General features: G+C 41.4%; 1 pseudogene; it reads right to left on the bottom strand.

Moving 5' to 3' along the window:
- Nucleotides 1-1922: 1922 nt before the first annotated feature.
- LOC115101890 (leucine-rich repeat-containing protein 47-like) lies at nucleotides 1923-10374 on the bottom strand (annotated as a pseudogene).
- Between the last annotated feature and the right edge of the window lie 942 nt (nucleotides 10375-11316).

Raw genomic sequence — 11316 nt, 5'->3', positions numbered from 1 at the left:
CTGGGGCATGGTCCTAGGGCTCAGGTCCTCAGAGAGAGAGAAAGAAAGAGAGAAGGAGAGAATTAGAGAACGCACACTTAGATTCACACAGGACACCGAATAGGACAGGAGAAGTACTCCAGATATAACAAACTGACCCTAGCCCCCCGACACATAAACTACTGCAGCATAAATACTGGAGGCTGAGACAGGAGGGGTCAGGAGACACTGTGGCCCCATCCGAGGACACCCCCGGACAGGGCCAAACAGGAAGGATAAAGCCCTGCCTTATCTCAGCTCACTGGTCACCATAGCAGCACCCACCCGTAGCAAGCGCTCCAGCAGGTATATCTCACTGGTCACCCCCAAAGCCATTTCTTCCTTTGGCCGCCTCTCCTTCCAGTTCTCTGCTGCCAACGACTGGAACGAACTGCAAAAATCACTGAAGATGGATACTCATATCTTCCTCACTATCTTTAAGCACCAGCTGCATCTGTAAATAGCCCATCCAACTACCTCATCCCCATACTGTATTTATTTATTTATCTTGCTCCTTTGCACCCCAGCATCTCTACTTGCACATTCATCTTCTGCACATCTACCATTCCAGTATTTAATTGCTATATTGTAATTACTTTGCCACCATGGCCTATTTATTGCCTCACCTCTCTTATCCTACCTCATTTGCACACACTGTATATAGACTTTTTCTACTGTATTATTGACTGTATGTTTGTTTATTCCATGTGTAACTCTGTGCTGTTATATGTGTCAAACTGCTTTGCTTTATCTTGGCCAGGTTGCAGTTGTAAATGAGAACTAGCCTACCTGGTTAAATAAAGATGAAATAAATAAAAATGTAAATAAAATAAGACTCCTGAAGAGCTAATCAAATGGCTACCCAGATTATTTTCACCCCCCTTTAACACTGCTGCTATTCTGTTTATTATCTATGCAGTCAATTTAACTCTACCTACTCTACATGTACATGACTCAATTGCCTCGTCTAACTGGTGCCACCACACATTGACTCTGTACCGGTACCCCCTATATAGTCTCGCTATTGTTATTTTACAGTTGCTCTTTAATTATTTGTTACTTTCTTTTTTACTCAACACTTATTTTTCTTAAAACTGCATTGTTGGTTAAGGGCTTGTAAGCATTTCACTGTAAGGTCTACACCTGTTGTATTTGGCGCATGTATCAAATACAATTTGATATGTAACAGTACCCCCGTTCTTTTCTAGTTAACCTGTAAATTCCCAAGCTGTTTTACAGTTCAGTCAAATGGCCGTGCACAATGCATGCACAGTAACTGACCATGGAGGCATTTATGAAACCAACTTTCAGGGGTTTCCTGTGTTATTGAGGCCAAACACGTTTCTACGTAGAACAAAGCACTGGCTTTCAACATGTGCAATAAAGAAACGCATAACCACTGCTGCCTTCAAGGTTCAATTTATTTGAGAGATCTTTTAAATATTAAACATTATACACATTCCCTGCCCTTAATTAATTAAAGAGAGGAATGGAAAAAGGTTTTACACTTGTTTCAATGGTCATTATGTCTACACTCTACTGATCACAGGCTCGCTACAGGCGTATACAGTCATTGTACATGTCAAAAATAATAATAATCTTAAACAAACGAGTTGGCTTTAGTGTGAAACAATATAAAAGTATAAAAAACATATTTTAAGTTGGGTAGGTAGTTTAATTATTTTATACCTTAAAATAGCAGAAGCTGCAAATAATAATCAAGAACATTAAGCAAGGCTATAATACACTATTTCCATGTTTGAGAAATGAGTGGCTGTAATCGATAATGCTACAAAAGAGAAACTGGCAATCCCAACACATTGAACATCTCATATACAGTACTGTGATTTTAACTGTGTGAGACTATAATTGTATAAATCAAAAAAGGCGCAACTGTGGCACAACTACCAGATGACGTTCAGGTTGTCGACATCCGTGGAGAGGTCCGTTTTGGACGGGTAGACGACCTTGAGGTTCCCGTCAGGGTCCACGGTGCGAACCTGCTGGATGATCAGCTCTCCTGAGGTGGTACCATCTGAGGCGGGGTCTGGGGGTAAGTCTGACTCCCCCTCTGACCCAGCCTCCTCTCTGTGCTCCAACGTGAACTTGTTCAGCTCCGCCATTTTCTGAGAACGGAACAGAGACAGATGTGTTAATTGCTGACCATTGGGACAATGTGGTTAAGGTCTATTTGAGGAAGGAACTATGTGGAAAGGAACGCCTAGAGCCCTCATATTCAACTTTGGATCTCGAAGCCAGTTCCACTTTTTTTTTATTGTTCCCCTCTAATCAGGGACTGATGCAGATGTGGGACACCAGGTGTGTGCAATTAATTATCAGGTAGAATAATGTTGTGTCTTTGGCTATGCCGGATTAAGTGATATGACATGCTATTCTATAAAATAATTTATCCGTAATTAATATTACCTGATTGAGCTAATCATGTAAATGTCACACCCTGACCATAGTTTGCTTTGTATGTTTCTATGTTTTGTTTGGTATGGGTGTGATCTGAGTGGGCATTCTATGTTACATGTCTAGTTTGTCTATTTCTATGTTTGGCCTGATATGGTTCTCAATCAGAGGCAGGTGTTAGTCATTGTCTCTGATTGGGAACCATATTTAGGTAGCCTGTTTGGTGTTGGGTTTTGTGGGTGATTGTTCCTGTCTCTGTGTTTGACCCAGATAGGGCTGTTTAGGTTTTCTCACGTTTATTGTTTTGTTAGTCTATTCATGTGTAGTTTTCTTTATTAAAGAACCATGAATAGAAACCACGCTGCATTTTGGTCCGCCTCTCCTTCACCGCAAGAAAACCGTTACAGTAAATGTAATTAAGTAGAGAGTCGGGCCCCACGAAATAATATTTATAGAGCTGTTATCTTCCGAATAAACTCTTAAAGACCTAGTAATATTTTACATCAATAGCAGTCAATATTAATCGTCATCTTAATTCAGTCTCATCTGAAAGTTGTAAATTCTTGGTTATCTGCACGAACCCTGGCTCATAAGTTGAATCAGCAATACAAAATTTAGTTTAATTATTTATTTACTAAATACCTAACTAATCACACAGAATTACACATACACATAATTAAATCATAACTTGATAATAATCATAACTTTAAATAATATACATTTAGTCTGAAATAAATAATGAAACATGCTCAATTTAAATAATTCAAACAAAGTGTTGGAGAAGAAAGTAAAAGTGCAATATGTGCCATGTAAAAAAGCTAACGTTTAAGTTCCTTACTCAGAAGAGAACATATGAAAGCTGGTGGTTCCTTTTAACATGAGTCTTCAATATTCCCAGGTAAAAAGTTCTAGGTTGTAGTTATTATAGGAATTATAGGACTATTTCTCTCTATACCATTTGTATATCATATACCTTTGACTATTGGATGTTCTTGTAGGCACTATAGTATTGCAAGCCTTATCTCGGGAGTTGATAGGCTGGAAGCCATAAACAGTGCTGTGCTTCAAACATTGCGAAGAGCTGCAGGCCAACGCAGGAAAGTGCTGTTTGAATGAATGCTTACGAGCCTGCTGCTGCCTACCACCGCTCAGTCAGACTGCTCTATCAAATATCAAATCATAGACTTAATTATAATATAATAAACACACAGAAATACGAGCCTTAGGTCATTAATATGGCCAAATCCGGAAACGATCATTTCGAAAACAAAACGTTTATTCTTTCAGTGAAATACGGAACCGTTCCGTATTTTATCAAACGGGTGGCAACCCTAAGTCTAAATATTGATGTTACATTGCACAACCTTCAATGTTATGTCATAATTATGTAATATTCTGGCAAATTATTTACGGTCTTTGTTAGGAAGAAATTCACACAGTTCGCAACTAGCCAGGTGGCCCAAACTGCTGCAAATACCCTGACTCTGCTTGCACTGGAATGCAAGAGAAGTGACACAATTTCCCTAGTAAATATTTCCTGCTAACATGAATTTCTATTAACTAAATATGCAGGTTTAAAAAAAGATATACTTGTGTATTCATTTTAAGAAAGGCATTAATGTTTATGCTGACCAACTGGCAGGTGTCTTCACTGACATTTTCAACATGTCCCTGATTAAGTCTGTAATACCAACATGTTTCAAGCAGACCACCATAGTCCCTGTGCCCAAGAACACAAAGGCAACCTGCCTAAATGACTACAGACCCAAAGTACTCACATCTGTAGCCATGAAGTGCTTTGAAAGGTTGGTAATGGCTCACATCAACACCATTATCGCAGAAACCCGACACCCACTCCAATTTGCGTACCGCTCAAACAGATCCACAGATGATGCAATCTCGATTGCACTCCACACTGCCCTTTCCCACCTGGACAAAAGGAACACTTATATGAGAAAGCTATTAATTGACTACAGCTCATCGTTCAACACCATAGTACCCTCAAAGCTCATCACTAAGCTAAGGATCCTGGGACTAAACACCTCCCTCTGCAACTGGATCCTGGACTTCCTGAAGGGCCGCCCCCAGGTGGTGAGGGTAGGTAGCAACACATCTGCCACGCTGATCCTCAACACTGGAGCTCCCCAGGGGTGTGTGCTCAGTCCCCTCCTGTACTCCCTGTTCACCCACGACTGCATGGCCAGGCATGACTCCAACACCATCATTAAGTTTGCAGACGACACAACAGTGGTAGGCCTGATCACCAACAACGACGAGACAGCCTATAGGGAGGAAGCCAGAGACTTGGCCAGGTGGTGCCAGAATAACAACCTATCCCTCAAAGTAACCAAGATTAGGGAGATTATTGTGGACAACAGTAAAAGAAAAGGAGGACCGAGCACACTCCCATGGTCATCTACTGGGCTGTAGTGGAGCAGGTTGAGAGCTTCAAGTTCCTTGGTGTCCACATCAACAACAAACTAGAATGGTCAAAACACACCAAGACAGTCGTGAAGGGGGCACGACAAAGCCTATTCCCTCTCAGGAAACTAAAAAGATTTGGCATGGGTCATGAGATCCTCAAAGGGTTCTACAGCTGCAACATCGAGAGCATGGTTGCATCACTGCCTGGTACGGCAACTGCTCTGCCTCTGACCGCAAGGCACTACAAAGGGTAGTGAGTATGGCCCAGTACATCACTGGGGCCAAGCTGCCTGCCATCCAGGACCTCTACACCAGGTGGTGTCAGAGGAAGGCCCTAAAAATTGTCAAAGACCCCAGCCACCCCAGTCATAGACTGTTCTCTCTACTACCGCATGGCAAGCGGTACCGGAGTGCCAAGTCTAGGACAAAAAGGCTTCTCAACAGTTTTTACCCCCAAGCTATAAGACTCCTGAACAGTTAATCAAATGGCTACCCAGACTATTTGCATTGTGTTCCCCCCCACCCCTCTTTTTATGCTGCTGCTACTCTCTGTTTATCATATATGCATAGTCACTTTAACTATACATTCATGTACATACTACCTCAATTGTGCCAACCAACCAGTGCTCCCGCACATTGGCTAACCGGGCTATCTGCATTGTGTCCCACCCACCACCCGCCAACCCATCTGTTACGCTACTGCTACTCTCTGTTCATCATACATACATAGTCACTTTAACCATATCAACATGTACATACTACCTCAAACAGCCTGACTAACCGGTGTCTGTATGTGGCCTCGCCACTTTTATAGCCTCGCTACTGTATATAGCCTTTTACTGTCTTTTACTGTTGTTTTATTTCTTTACCTACCTATTGTTCACCTAATATCCTTTTTGCACTATTGGTTAGAGCCTGTAAGTAAGCATTTCACCTTAAGGTCTACTACACCTGTTGTATTCAGCGCACGTGACAAATAAACTTTGATTTTATTTGAGGTACATTGGCAACGATAGTGCTTTTTTGCGAATGCGCTTTTGTTAAATCATCACCCGTTTGGCGAAGTTGAAGTAGGCTGTGATTCGATGACAAATTAACAGGCACCGCATTGATTATATGCAACGCAATTATGTGAAGATTGATTGTTTTTTATAAGATAAGTTTAATGGTAACTAGCAACTTACCTTGGCTCCTTGCTGCACTCGAGTAACAGGTGGTCAGCCTGCCATGCAGTCTACTCGTGGATTGCAATGTAATTGGCGTCCAAAAATGCCATTTACCGATTGTTATGAAAACTTGAAATCGGCCCTAATTAAATCGGCCAGGCCATGCCGATTAATCGGTCGACCTCTAGTTTGTATCATTCACAACTAAATTTGCCATATCTCTAAATCTAGCGTACAGGACCTGTTTCAAATGATCACTTTAATACTCAACATAGCCACTTCATGTACACACTCCGGAATAGGAAACACATCCTTTGTATTTTATTCAGCCAAGTTCAATTATTTTCTTCTTACTATACAATAATGGCACCGGAATTATAAGCATATTTTGTCTGCTAAATTTTGTCTGCTAAATAACAAGCCTACCACCTACGGCATGGCACATAGCCAGATAACATACAGTAGGCCAACTCATTCTGTTCTTCTGAAATACCTTTTCTTTATGTTTCTTTAGACCTGCCTAAAATAAGTAATGGATTTATTGTGATGTTGTATATTCAATTGATTTATTCGCCTTTTTTTAAATGTAGCTGTTCCAAAGACGCGCATCAGCTGTTTGTATACAGCCTGTATGCGTAGAGGCCTCGAGATGCTAAATGTGTTCATGTTAATGAATGATCAATTACCGTTAGACCGGCAGTCTTTTGCACGACAGTAACCGGCTGACAAAATTTCATGACCACCACAGCCCTATAGAGCCCCACAGCGGAGGTGCCATAATACCCATAAAACCTGGCGGTGAAACAGGGAAATGGTTCCAATCGTTTTTCCACCATTCCTTTTTCCCATAGAGGATTTTAGAAACACTTAAAATAATGATTGTGTTTCGTGTAAGCTTACCCTGGCATGACATTTTGATAACCATGTAAATCTCTCAGGCATGGTGACTTTTATCAATATATTTGTCTCTCCAGCCGACACATCATCCACATCATTTTGCATAAAAAGTGTAGCTAGTTAGTGCTGTTTGTTTAGGCGATTTTACAGCTATCAATTTAGGAGTCTACAATCTCACCATGTTTTTATTTAGTTCTGTCCTTGAGCTGTTCTTTTCTATTAAAGGGATACTTCGGAATATTGGCAATGAGTTTCAAGGAAGTTACTAACTAGCGCTAGCGTACAGTATGGGTATCTACCATAGTCTTCCAGTTTTTTTAAACTAATGCTAGTTAGCATTGTCTCGCAAAACTTTAACTTCCTTCATACTGGACACAGAGTCATAAAAATGGTATCCACTCGTTTATCTGATACTGGGGAAGTACGTAAAGGCCTCATTGACAAAATCCCAAAGTATTCCTTTAATGTTCTATATTATGTCATGTTTCAAGTTTTGTATGCACCCCAGGAAGAGTAATGGGGATCCAAATAAAATAATGGGGATCCAAATAAATGACCAAATACGAAATGTTCAACCTGCAGATCGATGTGCCTCGCAGAGTGGAGTCTGACATTCCCAATGACCATGCAACGGCACCATGCAATGCACCTTGGACTGAAGAGGCAGACAAATAGGACAAATGTCGTGAAACCTCGTTAAATTACACATTTCTCGAGGTAGGAATATCGCAAAAATATGATCAATGGCTCATTCGAGAGAAGACAACATCCTGTGTTATGACGTCACCCAGTATTGAAATCTGACATGTATGATAGACGTTTTTGCAATCTAAAAGTCGTATTCCTATTAACTTCCAGTGTAGTGAGAGACGCTTTATCGCAATGCTACATCATCCCTGTCAAATTTCTGCCTGCTTGAGTGGCAATAGCTCAGAACACATGAAAACATGAAATGACCCCGGGAATCGACAGAACATTGTTCAGAGATGCACAAGAACAATATAACATTCAAAATGGGTGAATCTTTCCTTTAAAGACGTGCTAATACTCACTTGTGGAGGCCAGAAACATTCTGCCTCTTCCTCAGTTACCTCTGGTCCTCTCCCACTCCAGCTGCAACTGCTCCACCGCAGTCATCTCCTTACGGGCCAGGGGGACTATCTAGTGAATGAGAGAGTTGTGCTCCTTTCAAAATATTACTTGCTTGTTTGAATGACCTTGAATGGAACTGAAATGCATTGACACAAACCTGAATGCAGTTTTTGAATACAATGATTTGCCAAGAGTGACGGACAACAACTAGCAACAATGTTATTTTGTGTTCAAACTGTTGCTGTGAAGACATATGCAGGTCTTTGAATAAGACTGATAATACTATTAACAGGTGGTGCGTTGCCTGGCTTTGGCATAACATACAGAAAAAAGGATCATGTATTATTAAGAATGGAATAATGTGATGGCTCACAATTGCTGATTAGAGTGTCCTTCAAAATACTGGATTCTACTAAAAAAAACGGAGTTACCATGTCCAATAGAAAATCAGCCTTCTCTAGAGACCTTTATAAGACTGTCTGCATAAACTACTTTAACAAAGACACGGGACAAGGTCCTGAGAAATGTCATCATAAACCAATCAAATGCAAAGAGTTTGAAATGCATAGCTAAATAGCTCAAGCGAGTTGACTTGAATATTTGTGGCTGTCTAACGTGGTATGAGGAAAATGTCATGCAATGTTGCATCATACCTTTAATATGGGAGGACGCCTGGCATCATACATGAGAGGTCCCTTGAGTAGCTGCATGTCGTGAGTTGCGATGGTTGCAGTTGTCCTTTTACCACATAGGTCATCGTGAAGTTTGGTCTGAACCACAACAGACAAGAGAGAAAGAGTTGTGAATAATGCAAAAGAGGCTATTGAGGATGGTGAGTTTATGTCCATTTATGTGCTTGAGTTTATTTTGTAGACTTTTCTTAATCTGGGTCCCATACTGCACTAAGAAACTTCGAGCCTACATTGTTACCTTGCCAAATATGACTGTCAAAGACAGCAACGTAAGAGTCGGCTAACGCAGAAACAGACTGGCTCCTAGATGAACATGTTCTCATCTCAAAACAACATTACCTGAGCAGCCAGGAATCTCTTAAGCGCATTCCCGGACCTGAAGTTCATGCCTCTGACCACACAGCACACCAAGTATGGCCTCACATCCTCCAGCTCGTTGGCCACCTTTACAGTGAACACCCCGGGGTTGTCAGAAATGTGAAGCACCTTCACCACCAGCCGGTTCAACTTATCCACCTCCTCCTCGTCCTCCTCCTCATTCTTCTTCTTCTGCTTGCGCTGCTTTTTGGTCTGGGTCTTCTCTGCGTTCCGGCCCCCGTCGGCCTGCTTGCTACCTTTGCCTCTGCCACCGTCCCGAAGGTAGTCCAGGATGGACTTGGTCTGGCAACCGTTGAGCATCTTCTCCAGCCGCTTGTCTTTTAGTTTGTTTCCCTTGAAGTTGATCTCCTTCAGCCTGGAGCAGTCGCTCAACTCGTAGGGGATGTCACGGAGCTTGTTGTTGGATAGGTCCAAAACCTGGAGAGGAACATTTCATATTTTTGTTGTTTTTAGTTCATGTTATTACATTCAGTGTTACATGCATGTTACTGCATTCAACTAAGATGAATAACCAAACGGGGCTTCATCCAGGTCTCAGTTGTCTCACCATCTGAAAGGCCTTGTGCAAGGAAAATGTCACGACAGTCTCGGGTCCGTTCAATGCATTGTTGATGAGTAGAACTGAGAGAGGTACCTTGTCAATCATGACCATAATAATGCAGAAGGTATAGACAAGATGCAAGAATGCATATTTTAGGTAGCAGTACAATATATGACCCATCTATTTTAGTCACACACCTTTAGAGCAGAAAGCATGTGAACATTTCCACTCAGGTCTTCAATGTAATTCTCAGAGGCAACGACAGTGCTGAGGAGATCCAGGCGATAGAAGTCATCAGGGAACCGAGTGATGCCATTTTTTGATATGTTGATGATGGAGAGCTCCGTGCAACGACAGAGTCCACCTGGCAATACACTCAGCTCACGTTGAGTGTATTGAGCTCGCTTAGCTGGGATATCTCATCAGGCAAAGCTTTCAGGGTGTTGACTGAAATGTCGAGGACTTTCAGTGACTTCAAATTTCCAATGATTTTTGGAATAGAGGAAAGGTTATTCCTACGAACAATCAAGCTTGTAAGGGTGGTCAGATGTTTTATGTCTCCATGAATTTCTGTCAAACTCGGGCATTGGATGATTTCTAGGTCATTTAGGAGCTTGAGAGAATAGATTGGGGAACACAGACCTCCATTTGAGGATATCTTTTCATCGATAACTGCACCTTGCAGGACCAGTTCGCGTCTCTTCTCTTTTGCGGCTTTCTCTATTTCTGGCCAACTCTCTTGAACATCCATGATGCTATACCAGACCCGGAAGAAAGCGAAGTCATGCCACCCGGAAATACTTGAGCACAGACTCTTTAAAACGTTTATATGCCAAATGGAAGACGCAGTGAAACATGAAACCAGCAGTGGAGATAAAAAAATGCACAGGCACGTGCAGACTGGACGCTCCAAATGTTTTGGATGGAAGATGTAACGGACTACAGTCCCACACGCACCTAGGTGGACTAGTTGTTGATAGCGGTGGTTATAGAGATGAAATGGGACATGAGCAAACTGTATTTTTTTTATTTCAATGTTCATGGCAAGATATACTTGATATATTAGTAGTTATACCATACTTTAATAGAGAATACTTTGTATTAAAACTGTGGTTTTATTGTGCGTCAGATTTGTACAATTCTAAATAGAAAAACTAAACGTATTCCTTCCCACCGCAGGGACGTCAAACGCAAACGATGCAATACCATAGGTAATAGTTTAGAGCATTTAAATGTATGCTACAGTATTTCACTTTTTTGAAGGGGCATACATTCGACATTTGAAAATATTATGGCAGAATGATATCCCAGGTTAGCCAACACATCTATGCTAGATAGCTATATGGATAACCTGAATATTACTATGTCAAGTCATTGTAGAGTGTAGTTAGCTATCAAGGTTTATCCAAATCCCAGGATGAAGATTTCTTCCATGGTTTATGAGTTTAAGTAGCTAGCTAATTACAGTGTAGCCTATCTATTTGATAGGGAAAGGTGCTTCAGATAACTCAGGTGATATTCAGTGGTAGATTATGTTAATGTTTCTCCATATTTGATAGGGTGCAGCAGCAAGATGCAGCAGGAAGATAGAATTCACGGTGGTCAGCTCCTTCGATCACGAAGATATCTTTAGTGCCAAGGAGCTGATGGTCCATGCACCTACTGTCAATGGCTGGAGATCTGCCAGGTAGAC

The sequence above is a fragment of the Oncorhynchus nerka genome, linkage group LG20 (genome assembly GCF_034236695.1).
Source record: "Oncorhynchus nerka isolate Pitt River linkage group LG20, Oner_Uvic_2.0, whole genome shotgun sequence".
NCBI classification, from domain to species: Eukaryota; Metazoa; Chordata; class Actinopteri; order Salmoniformes; family Salmonidae; genus Oncorhynchus; species Oncorhynchus nerka.
The sequence above is the reverse complement of the archived record's forward strand: the minus strand, read 5'-3'. Positions and strand labels throughout refer to the sequence as shown.